The 11,353-nt window shown below is 38.3% G+C and overlaps 1 pseudogene; it reads left to right on the top strand.

The window, feature by feature from the left end:
- The first annotated feature begins 4,721 nt into the window (after positions 1–4,721).
- On the top strand, positions 4,722–9,791 carry LOC139437374 (olfactory receptor 7C1-like; annotated as a pseudogene).
- The last annotated feature ends 1,562 nt before the right edge of the window (positions 9,792–11,353 follow it).

The raw sequence follows: 11,353 nt of genomic DNA, 5'->3' as shown, positions 1-11,353 counted from the left end.
ATGAAGGTCAAGAAGGTCAACCACCACACCAGGAAGCCAAGAGAGCCTACAACTGAAAGCAGGAGAAGTGCATCCAGCATCTATGTGGAATCTAAGCCCCCTCTTGATATATATGTGGAGTGGACACAACCATTCTAAGGTCCACAGGATGGAGGAATAGAGTATGGATTAGAGTGGACTTACTGATATTCTATTCATGAACTACTGTGATTAGTAATCGAAGAAAATATGGCATTGGTGTGGAGAAAGTGGCCATGGTGGCTTCTGGGGGTAGGGAGTGGGAGGAGATGAGATGTGGGGGCGATTTTTGGGCTTGGAGTTGTCCTGGATGGTGCTGCAGGGACACTTACCAGACATTGTATGTCCTCCCATTGCCCACTGGGTGGAATGTGGGAGTGTGCGCTATGGTGTGGACCACTGACCATGAGGTGCAGTGGTACTCAGAGATGTATTCATCAAATGCAATGAATGTCTCATGATGATGGAGGAGATTGTTGTTATGGGGGGAGGAGTGTGGTGAGGGTGTGGGGGGTATATGGAGACCTCATATAGAGGGGGTATATGAGGACCTCATATAAAGAAAACAAAAATGAAAATTTTTATAAATTTTTTTTAAGGTTTTGCCTTTTATCACTCTAATAGGTGTTGTCTTGTATATATAGTGGCAAGGCAATCTCTTTCATTTCTTCCTCAGTGTCTTACCTTTTTTATTTTTCATTATATCTTCAAAAAAGTTTAAGGTCACAGTAAAATCATGCACAGAATATAGGTATCTCCCATATACCCAACATCATCCCTCTTCCTCACCAATGATGTTTTTACTTGTGGATGTTACATTTGCTACAACTGATGTACAAATATTGGATGGCTACCAACCATGCTCAGTAGTACACAATATGGTTTACAATTTAGACCATACGCTTTCAAAAATTTTTGTTGAAATTTATCATGGCCTGTATCCATCATTGAAAGATCATACAGAACACTTCCATTTACCCCCATTTACCCCCTCTTCCATCTATTTTCTCTCTCTCTCCCTCTCCTTGGGTCCCACATTGGCAACCAAGCTTCATTGCTTGAAGGACAAGATTCATAGATACTTGCAACAATGCTGAGGGCTTGACAAACTGGTCTATCCTCTCCCATTAGGAGCAAGCCTTGCTCTTGAGAGATACTCTCCCCTCTATTTGAGAACATCTAAGTGTCCTCTCCTTTATCGGTGTACAACAATTCTTGCTCATTGTATTGCTCTACACTCACGAATATAACACACTAGGTCAGATGGTCCATGGAATTGTGGGTATGTTCGGTGTGGAAAGGTGAACACGCAGGATTGATGTGTGCGTGGTTGAAATTATAATGTTGAGAAAACACTTTTTTTGTCACTATAATCCTGATTCTGCATCTTTATTTTATTTTCATTTTTTTGGTCTTTATTCATTTTTTTAATATTACATTCAAAAAATACGAGGTCCCCATATATCCCCTACTCCCCTCACCCCACTACTCCCCCCATAGCAACATTCTCCTCCATCATCATGACACGTTCATTGCATTTGGTGAATACATGTCTGAGCATCGCTGCACCTCATGGTGAATGGTCCACATCATAGCCCACACTCTCCCATGTTCCATCCAGTGGGCCATGGGAGGACCTACAATGTCCACTAATTGTCCCTGCAGCACCACCCAGGACAACTCCAAGTCCCCAAAAACGCCTCCACAGCTCATCTCTTCATCCCATTCTCCACACCCAGCAGCCACCATGGCCAATTTCTCCACACCAATGCCACATTTTCTTCGATTACTAATCACAATAGTTCATGAGTAGAATATCAGTAAGTCCACTCTAATCCATATTCTATTCCTACATCCTGTGGACCTTGGATTGGTTGTGTCCATTCCACATCTATGTCAACAGGGGGCTTAGATTCCACATGGATGCTGGATGCAATTCTCCTGCTTTCAGTTGTAGGCACTCTTGACTCCATGGTGTGGTGGTTGACCTTCTTCAACTCCATGTTCTCTGAGTGGGGTAAGTCCAATAAACCAGTGTAGGAGCTGAAGTCTGTTGAGGCTCAGGGCCTGCCTATCATATGGTCAGTCCAGAGATTCAGATACCCTGGGTATATATTAATCCCCATCACCAACTACAATTCTGGTAAAGTAACAGGAAAGACTTGTGAAAAGTGATCACATCTGAGTCCAGCTCCATCACACAGAAACACAAACTCCAAAGAAGGGCCAACTGACATGGCACTGAACTCCATCTGCCATGACCATAAAACCTGTGGGTCTCTGTAGCCCTCAGAAGAACAAATACCTGGGGTTCTATCTACTTTATCTGTCTCTAAGACTCTGCTGAGTTGTGCATAAGGGCAACCCCTCTGATAAACTCCCAGCTGTTTTTTGGACTCATAGCCATATAAACTCATTTGCCCTTTCCATTTGCCCCTTGATTTAGGTCAAAAAGCATTTTTAACTCCTGTTATTATATGTAGACAGAGATATTCTGCTGGTTCGAGTTGAACCTTTTATTCAAGGTCATTTTCTAGTTACATCATCAGCTGGTACTTGGTATTAATCCCTCGGCACCAGGGAGGCTTATCCCTGGGATTCATGTCCCATGCTGGGGGGAAGGCAACAAATTTACATGCTGAGTTTGGCTTCAAGACTGGCCATATTTGCGTAACACGGAGGCTCTCAGGAGGTAACTTTTAGACACATTGCTGCTCTAGCCCTTGTTCTTATTTCAGGTGCACAGGCTCACAAGCATAGTCATTAGTATCAGGGGCTCATTGTTGGACCTTCATTCTTATTTGTCTTTGTTGTTGCACTTGGGGGATTGTTGCTATTCCTTTAGGGACTGTGATAGAGCTTCCCTGGCTAGGAACTCAGCGCTCCCTCAGTTGTTTTTAATTGTTTCCACTATGAAAATATCCAAACATTTTTATGTACCTTGGATATATGCCCTGTAGAACTCCCTGTCAACCATGTGTCCCCTGTCAATAACATCCCACACCAGTATTCCTCCCCTGCCATTGTTGAACCTCTCTGTGATCCATAACTTCCTGAAAAGTGAAGCCCAATATATTGCCAGGTTCCCTTAATAGTAAAATGGAATATAGCGATGAGTTTAAAGGTTAGATATACAGTACATATTAATTTGGAAAAATTCAACATCCTATCTTTTCCTTTTCTTTTTTCTAATTATTAAGCTTATCTTCACAAGAGTTTTAGATCACAGTAATTCATATATACAATATACAGTAATCCCACATATCCAACATAATATCTTTTCCCTTCCACAGCAGTAATCTTTTAACATATTCATACCATATTTACTAAAACTGATGTACAGATATGAGACAATACCTTTCAAATAAGGTAACATTTGTGTTTACATTGTGGTTTATTTTTTAGACTATACAATTTTCTATATTTTTAGTTATCTTATGTTTTACATTATGATTTATATTTAGCCTATCAGCCCCTATATATTTTTTGTGTAATTTTTAATGTCTTATATCCATCCTTGAGAAAACACTGTTGATGATATAATAAGGAAGGGTTACTGTTTTAGGGTATTGGATGGTGGACATCTGGCACAAGGTGCACCAGGGGCAGGCTTCTAAGGATTGTGTCAGTGCTCATTTCTTGGCTTTTTAAAACTGTGAACAGTTTGTTAGGAAACACAGTACCTTTGTCTTCTCTTCATTCCCAGAATGTACTTTAGGATTTACCATACAGTATTGCTGAATAAATATTGTTGAATGACTAGGAAACCAGATGGTTGTGTGGGTTGAAGAGATATTGCTAATTATGGGGGAGAAAGGAGAAGCAGTGAGACAAGAGGAAATTCACTTGTGAGTGGGTGTCTCCATTCATGACAGCCAACTCCAGAGGAGAAAAATTGGGAAATAAGATAGTTTAGTGTATTCAGAATCTTACTCCAGAAGCAACAAGAGGGAAATCAGCATGGGAAACCTTACAAGACTAGAGTCCACACCTTAATAATGGTGACTCCTCCTGGGAGGTAGGTGTCCACAGGGATAAGAGATGAACATGGAGCTCCAAAGCTGTCACAAGGGATTAAACTGGTGCAAATTTGCATTGTGTTTTCCTTTCTTATCTCCAGAGAAATAATTATCTCAGGGAGATTGATACAAAAGAATACTTCATTAATGTGGTTCATGGGAATGGAATCCCTAATTGCTCAGATACTCTATGTGCTTCTCCTTCACTGTATCAAAGAAAACACAATTTGTCTTCTACAGACCTTATGACTCATTCCATCTCACTTCACTTCTTGGGAACAGAGTTTCCAACTTCATTCATCTGTCAAGGAAGAACCTGCATTGGTGAACTTAGACCCTGACTTGATAATTTCAGAGCGACTTACAGAATCTTCACAGGTACTGGGGGAATATATTTTTGACTCCATGGACACCTTTTATTGGTAGAAGCTTTAAGGAAATCAGCAGATTATGACCACAGAGAAAACTTAAAACACAAAGTTCTGTCTTATTAAAAAGCCTGAGTGAAAATAGCAGATAAACTAAAATAGATTTTTTTCCCCAATCTGCCTCCTCTGATCTCTTACTCTTGGGTCTTCCCTCTCTCAGAAGCATTGTTTCCTTGTTTCACTCATTCTTCTTTCTCTATACTTGTAGAAATTATCTGTTTACCTGTGTTTATTCATTTTTTTTTCTTTTAGTCATTCAATATATGTGGCTCTGGAATTCTGGTGAAGTGGATCAGAAATTACCGACTCATCCTGGGGAGGTTAGTAAAGGCATCACAAGGGAGATTTTAATTGCAATAAGGCTTGAAAGAGGATTTAGAGTAATTTCAGAAGGAGAAAAGGCTAGAAGTACGTGAAGAAGAGATGACATGGACACAAATATGGAGTCAATAATTATATGGTGTGGTGAGGTTTTAAAAATAGTTCTTTTTAAAAAAGAAATAAACTTTATTGATACATATTAATAAAGCATACAATTCCTGTGACATGTAAAATTTGTTGTATTTGCCTTAATGACATAATTGTGCATTTATTACTCAGTCATTATTAGAGTATGTTCATTGAGATGTAAAGATTTTTCTTGTTTGTTTTTATAAATTCGCTATGAGATTTCTTTAGCAAAAATTATTATGGTCTTCTTTTTTTAAGATACATAGATCACACTAAATTTTACATTTTAAAATATGACATTCCCATATACCCCACTCCCTAAATTCCCCATCCTCCCACATTAACAACCTTTCATCAGTGTGGCACATTCCTTTTATTTAATGAATACATTTTTGATCATTGCTACAAAGCTTGGATTATTGTTTACATGTTAGTTTACACTCTCTTCCAGTCCATTCAGTGTGATATGGTAGGATATATAATATCCTGCATCTGTCCATGAGATATATTTCAGGACAACTCCAAGTCCCCAAAAAAGCCACCATATCACACCCTCTTCTTCCCTCTCCCTGCACTCAACAACTCCAGTGGTCACTGTCTCCATGACAGTGACACAATTTCTTCCATTGCTAGAGTCACAATAAGTCTATAGTAGAATACCACTAAGCCCACTCTAATTCTTATTTTATTCCTCTATCTTGAGGATCTTGGGATGGTGATGACCACTCCACCTCTAAATCAAGAGGGGCCTTAGATCCCACATGTTTGATGGATGGAATTCTGCTTGCAGTTGTGGACTCTCTCTGTTCCCTGGTGTGGTGGTTGACCAGCATTTTGTATGCTTTCAGATTTGTAGTTTAAAAATATAGCTGCTGTAAACGTTCATGTGTGGACTTTTGTGTGGACTCTAATTTTCATATCATATATATATATATGATATGGTGTGTATATATATATACCTAAAAGCAAAACTGCTGGATTGTATGATAAGACAATGTTTAGCTTTAAAAGAAACTGTCTTCTGGATGAACCATTTTGTGTTCTCACTAGCAGTGAATGAGAGATGTATTGCTCCATATACTCAACAGCAATTGGTATTCTCAGTTTTTAGGTTTTTATCTCTTCTAATAAACATGTGGTCATATATTATTGTGTTCATAGTCTTCCAAGTCCCTAATGACAGATGATATTTAATTTTTAAAAGAGTTTTAATGAGTTTATTTATTCATTTATTTATTTAAATTTAAAAAATTTTAAAACAGGTTTAGATTACATAAATGTTACATAAAATATATAGGGGACCCATATGCCCCACCCCTTCACCCTCCCATTCTTTCCCATAGTAACAACAACTTTCATTAGTATAGTACATTTGCTACAATTGATGAATGCATATAGAAACAATGCTGCTAACCATGAATTATAGTTTATATTATAGTTAAGAGCCTGTCCTGCACAATTTTAGGTAATGATAAAACATATAATGGCCTGTATCCCTCATTGCAATGTCATGCAGAACAATCCCAATGTCCTGAAAATGCCCTGATATTACACCTATTCTGCCTGCTCCCTCCTCTCAGAATCTCTGGTGGCCATGGCCTTTATATCAATGATAAACATTCTTCCATTGCTAGAATAGTAAGTCTATAATATAAAAATAATGTCTACTTTAGTCCATTGTTCATTCCCCAATCTTCAGATTTTTGTGATGGTGATGCCCACTCTTTCTAATTGAGAGGGGGCTTAGATCCCTTGGGATATATGGGTGGAACTAGCTTGCTTAGAGGTGCAGCCATTCTTTGCTCCTTGGGATAGGTGTTGTCCATTACCATCTCCTTATTAGTTGTTCTACATAGGTCCAATGAACTGGAGAGTAAGTGTTGAAACTCTGCTTAGATTAAGGGTTCAACTGGCACATGAACAGACCAAAAACATAATGCTCTGGCTCATGTATTTAACAAGGATAGTGCCAACACATGGCTTTACGTTAATAACATTTAGAGAAGAGCCACATGTTGGGAATCTACAAATGAGGCTAACTCTTTTACACTGGGGAGCATAAATTCCAAAGTAAGGTCTACTGACAGGGTGCCAAATTCCTGAGATTCCCTGCACTATTTACAGTGTCTAGATATCTCTAGAACCATCAGGATCCCTACTGTTTGAGGCACTGTTTACTGTAACAGATAGTGAGATTCTGCTGAGATGAGCATAAGCATAACCTCTGGAATGACCACCAAACTCACTTTAAAATCTCTTAATCATAAAATTTCATCTGCACTGAATATTTCCCCTTTTAGGCCAAGGTCTTTTTCAGAGACATTGCTAGTTGGCATTTGGTCATAATACCTAGGTGCCAGTGAAGTTGAATTTCTTTTTATATATTGTATTTTGTATTTGTATTTTGAATTTCTTCCTAAGTTAGGATTCTGTTTATATCTTTTGCAGATTTTTAAATTCAGCTTATGCTTTCTTATTTTGTGGTGTTAATATTAATTTCTACATTTGTATACAAATCTTTTATCAGATGTGTTTTGTAAGTATTTTTCCAAATCTGCATGTTTTCTTACAACCCCTTATCAATGTCTTTCACAGAGTAGATATTTTACATTTGAATAAAAACTGACTTATAAATTTTAATCTCTCATGAATCATGCTTCCATTACTATATCTAAAAACTCTTTTCCAACCTATGGGCCCTTAGATTTTCTTCACATTTTAGTCTAGCACTTTCACAATGCATTTTACTTTAAAATGGTATGATTCATTTTGATTTAATTTTTGTGAAATGAATTCAATCAGTGCCTAAGTTCCTTTTTTATTTGGCATGAGTGCATCCTATTGTTACCATCTTCTAACTAAGTTCTTGGCTATGCTGCAGAAGTGAATTTCAAGAACACGCCAGGTGAGTTAGGCCAGTAATTAATTCAGGTAGGAAGGAAAGAGAAATGGGAGAAAATAACAGAGCAGGGCCCCAGCAGGTAGTGAGGAAGGGGCTGAAAAGGGATGAAGAGGGCTAATTTACAAGCTACAATTCCCCATTATAGATTATAAGTCCCGAGGGTAACTTGCATGGCCACATGGCAGAGGAAAAATGATGAAAGTGACATGCAGAAGGCAAGACGGGTCAATAGGCATAAAGCTAGGCAAGAGCAAGCTCAATCCTCATGGTTTGCTTTTAAACTGCTAGTTATCCATCCCTTTGCTAATGGCAGTTGAGGGGGTTTCAGCTGTTTCCTCTTTGGATTGATTACCCTGCCCATCAATTCTAAAGTGAGGACCCAGTGATAAAGTTCCTAGGGAAGATCCAGGCTTTTCCATATTCTCAGGAAGGAGGCTTTGTTCTGGGTAGCAAATCCCAGGGTGAGATTCCTCCAGCAGCCATCCTTAGGGGGTTTTGATGTCCATGTGGATTCTGTCAGGTTCTAGATCCATCTATTCCCTATCTTACTAGCCTGCTTCACTTTTGTTCCAACACCACTTCTTGAAAAGATCATACTTTCTACACTGAATTACCCTTGTCCTCTGTGAAACATCAGTGGAACACATTTGTGTGGGGTCATTTGTCCATTTCACCAAAAAGATTTTTTAAAGTATTGTGTTTTTGTAATAACTGTTACAACCAAATAACATGGTTCCTACTACTTTGTTCTTCTTTTCTATTTTGTCACAGGGTACAAAAACATGGTCATAATGTTTGTTGCTTAAAATAAAGTCTGAGAGAATTTATCATGGAAATTATTGCCTTGGCAAAGTGTATTCTATTATGACCAAAGGTTTCTAGCCATCACAACTATCAAGGAGAAGCAGGAACATATGTTTTCCCTATTTTCAGAAAAGGGTACTAGATCTCTATAAAATCCATAAAAATATTAACGTAATGTAATTACAATACAAACAGTACCATTTATTATATTTTTCTGATTATGGCTTGAGGCTAAATTGCATTGTATTGAATATCTCCTCAGGAAATTCATCATCTACATGGAAACAGAAAACCAAACATATGCTTTAGAATTCATCCTCCTGGGGCTCTCAGAAAATACAGAGGTGCAGTCCCTCCTCTTTGGAATGTTCCTGTCCATGTACCTGGTTACATTCATTGGCAGCCTGCTCATCATCCTGGCCATCATCTTGGACTCCCATCTCCACACACCCATGTACTTCTTCCTCTCCATCCTGTCTTTTACTGATATCTGTTTCACCTCCACCACGAAACCAAAGATGCTGCTGAACATTCAGACAGGCAACAAAATCATAACTTTTGAAAACCGTCTCACCCAGATGTATTTTTTCATGCTTTGTGGACAATTAGATAACTCCTTCTTGACTGCAATGGACTATGGCCGCTTCGTGGCCATCTGTCACCCCCTGCACTACACAGTCATTATGAACCCCTGGCTCTGTGGCCTCCTACTGCTGGTATCCTGGTTATTGAGTGTTTTGGACTCTCTTTTGCATAACTTAATGGTTTTACAATTGTCTTTTTGTACAGAGATGGAAATGCCCCACTTTTTCTGTGAACTTAATCAGGTAGTCAGACATGCTTGTTCTGAAACCTTCCTCAATGACCTTGTGATGTATTTTGCAGGTGGATTTCTGGGGGTTATACCACTCACTGGGATCTTTTTCTCTTACTATAAAATTATATCCTCAATTTTGAGAATCTCAACAGCTCGTGGTAAATATAAAGCATTTTCTAATTGTGGATCTCACCTCTCAGTAGTGACCTTGTTTTATGGTAAGTATTGGAGTGTATCTTTGCTCTGCTGCTACCAAAAACTCAAAGGCAAATGCAATAGCCTCAGTGATGTACACAGTGATTACTCCCATGTTGAACCCCTTTATTTACATTCTTAGAAACAAGGACATAAAGCAGGCCTTTAAAAAGCTGGGAAACATTCTGTCTATAAAATGATACTTTGTCTCAAGTTTACAAAAGTGCTAATGATTAACAGAGATCAAACACTAGAAGATTCTTTTTTTGAAAATGAAATATTTTGTTGTCTTTTTTTGAAGATACATAGATAACACAAAATGTAACATTAAAAATATGAGGTTCCCATATATACCACTCCCCACCCCACCCCCTCTCCTCTCATACCAACAACTTATGGTTGTGTGGATTATCATTTGCATTGTAGTTTGCAACTCCCCACAGTCCATTCAATGGCTTATGGCATGATATGTAATGTCCTTCATCTATCCGTACTATATCATTCAGGACAACTTCAAGTCCTAAAAATGCCTCCATATCACACATATTCCCTCTCCCAGCACTCAGCAACTCCCACAGCCACTGTCTCCAGACAGACTAGTGTGTCAAATCCTCAGCATTGTTGCAAGTATCTGTGAATCGTGTCTTTCAGGCAGTGAAGCTTGGTTGTCACTGTGGGCCCCAAGGGGTGGGGGAGAGAGGAATAGAATAGATGGAAGATGGGACAACTGGGGGCAGTGGAAGTGTTCCACAAGATTATGCAGTGAAGGATATAGGCCTTGTTAAAGTTCACCAAAAAATTAAATGTAAACCATAGTACAACCAAATTTTTATTAAAATTGTACAATCTAAAATATAAACCATAATGTAAACCATAGTGAAACCATGGTTTGTATCTATGTTTCAATATCTGTTCATCAGCTATAGCAAATATACGCACATTAAAAAGATAATTGCAGGAGGAAGAGAGAAAATTGTTTGATGTTGGCATATCAGATTCCCTTATATTGTATATGTGACTTTATTGTGATCTAAAACTTTTTTGAAGACAGTATAATTTTTTTTAAACAAAGGATGAAGACCCTGAGAAAAGAATGGGAGAGAGAGCTTTTCTACTGTACATACACAGCAACACCTATTACAGTGATGAAGGCAAATTGTAAAATATATTTTATGATATTTTGCATTTTAATACCCTGATTTATTTTTTACTTTTAGTTTTTCTTAAATATAGAATAAAAATATTCTATTTTTTATCTTTAAACCTATCACTAATATTTCATTTTCCTGTTAATTGAGTTTGGAAATATATTAGCATATAGTTTTGAAGAAGTTTTGGATCACAGAGTGTTTCAACAATTGCAGGGCAGGAGCACTGGTGTGGGATGTCATTGATGGGGGATGCATGGGCAGGGGGCAGTTCTCCAGGGCATTCATGCAGGGTATATAAATATATTTTGGATATTAATTGTCATATTAGGTAGAGTTTGACATGACAACTGAGGAAGTGCTGAGTTCCTATTCTGGGAAACTATGTTGCACTCCCCAGTTGAGGAGCAACTATCCCCCAAGTGCAAGAACAAAGACCAGTGAAGAAGGATGGTCCAATGATGGGCCCTTGATACTGATGACAATGCTTATGAGCCTGTGTCCTTGAAATTTCAACTAGGTCTAGAGATGCAAGGTGACTAAGAGTAACCTCCTGAGAGCCTCCATGTTGC

This window comes from Dasypus novemcinctus, chromosome 22 (genome assembly GCF_030445035.2).
Source record: "Dasypus novemcinctus isolate mDasNov1 chromosome 22, mDasNov1.1.hap2, whole genome shotgun sequence".
NCBI classification, from domain to species: Eukaryota; Metazoa; Chordata; class Mammalia; order Cingulata; family Dasypodidae; genus Dasypus; species Dasypus novemcinctus.
The sequence above is the reverse complement of the archived record's forward strand: the minus strand, read 5'-3'. Positions and strand labels throughout refer to the sequence as shown.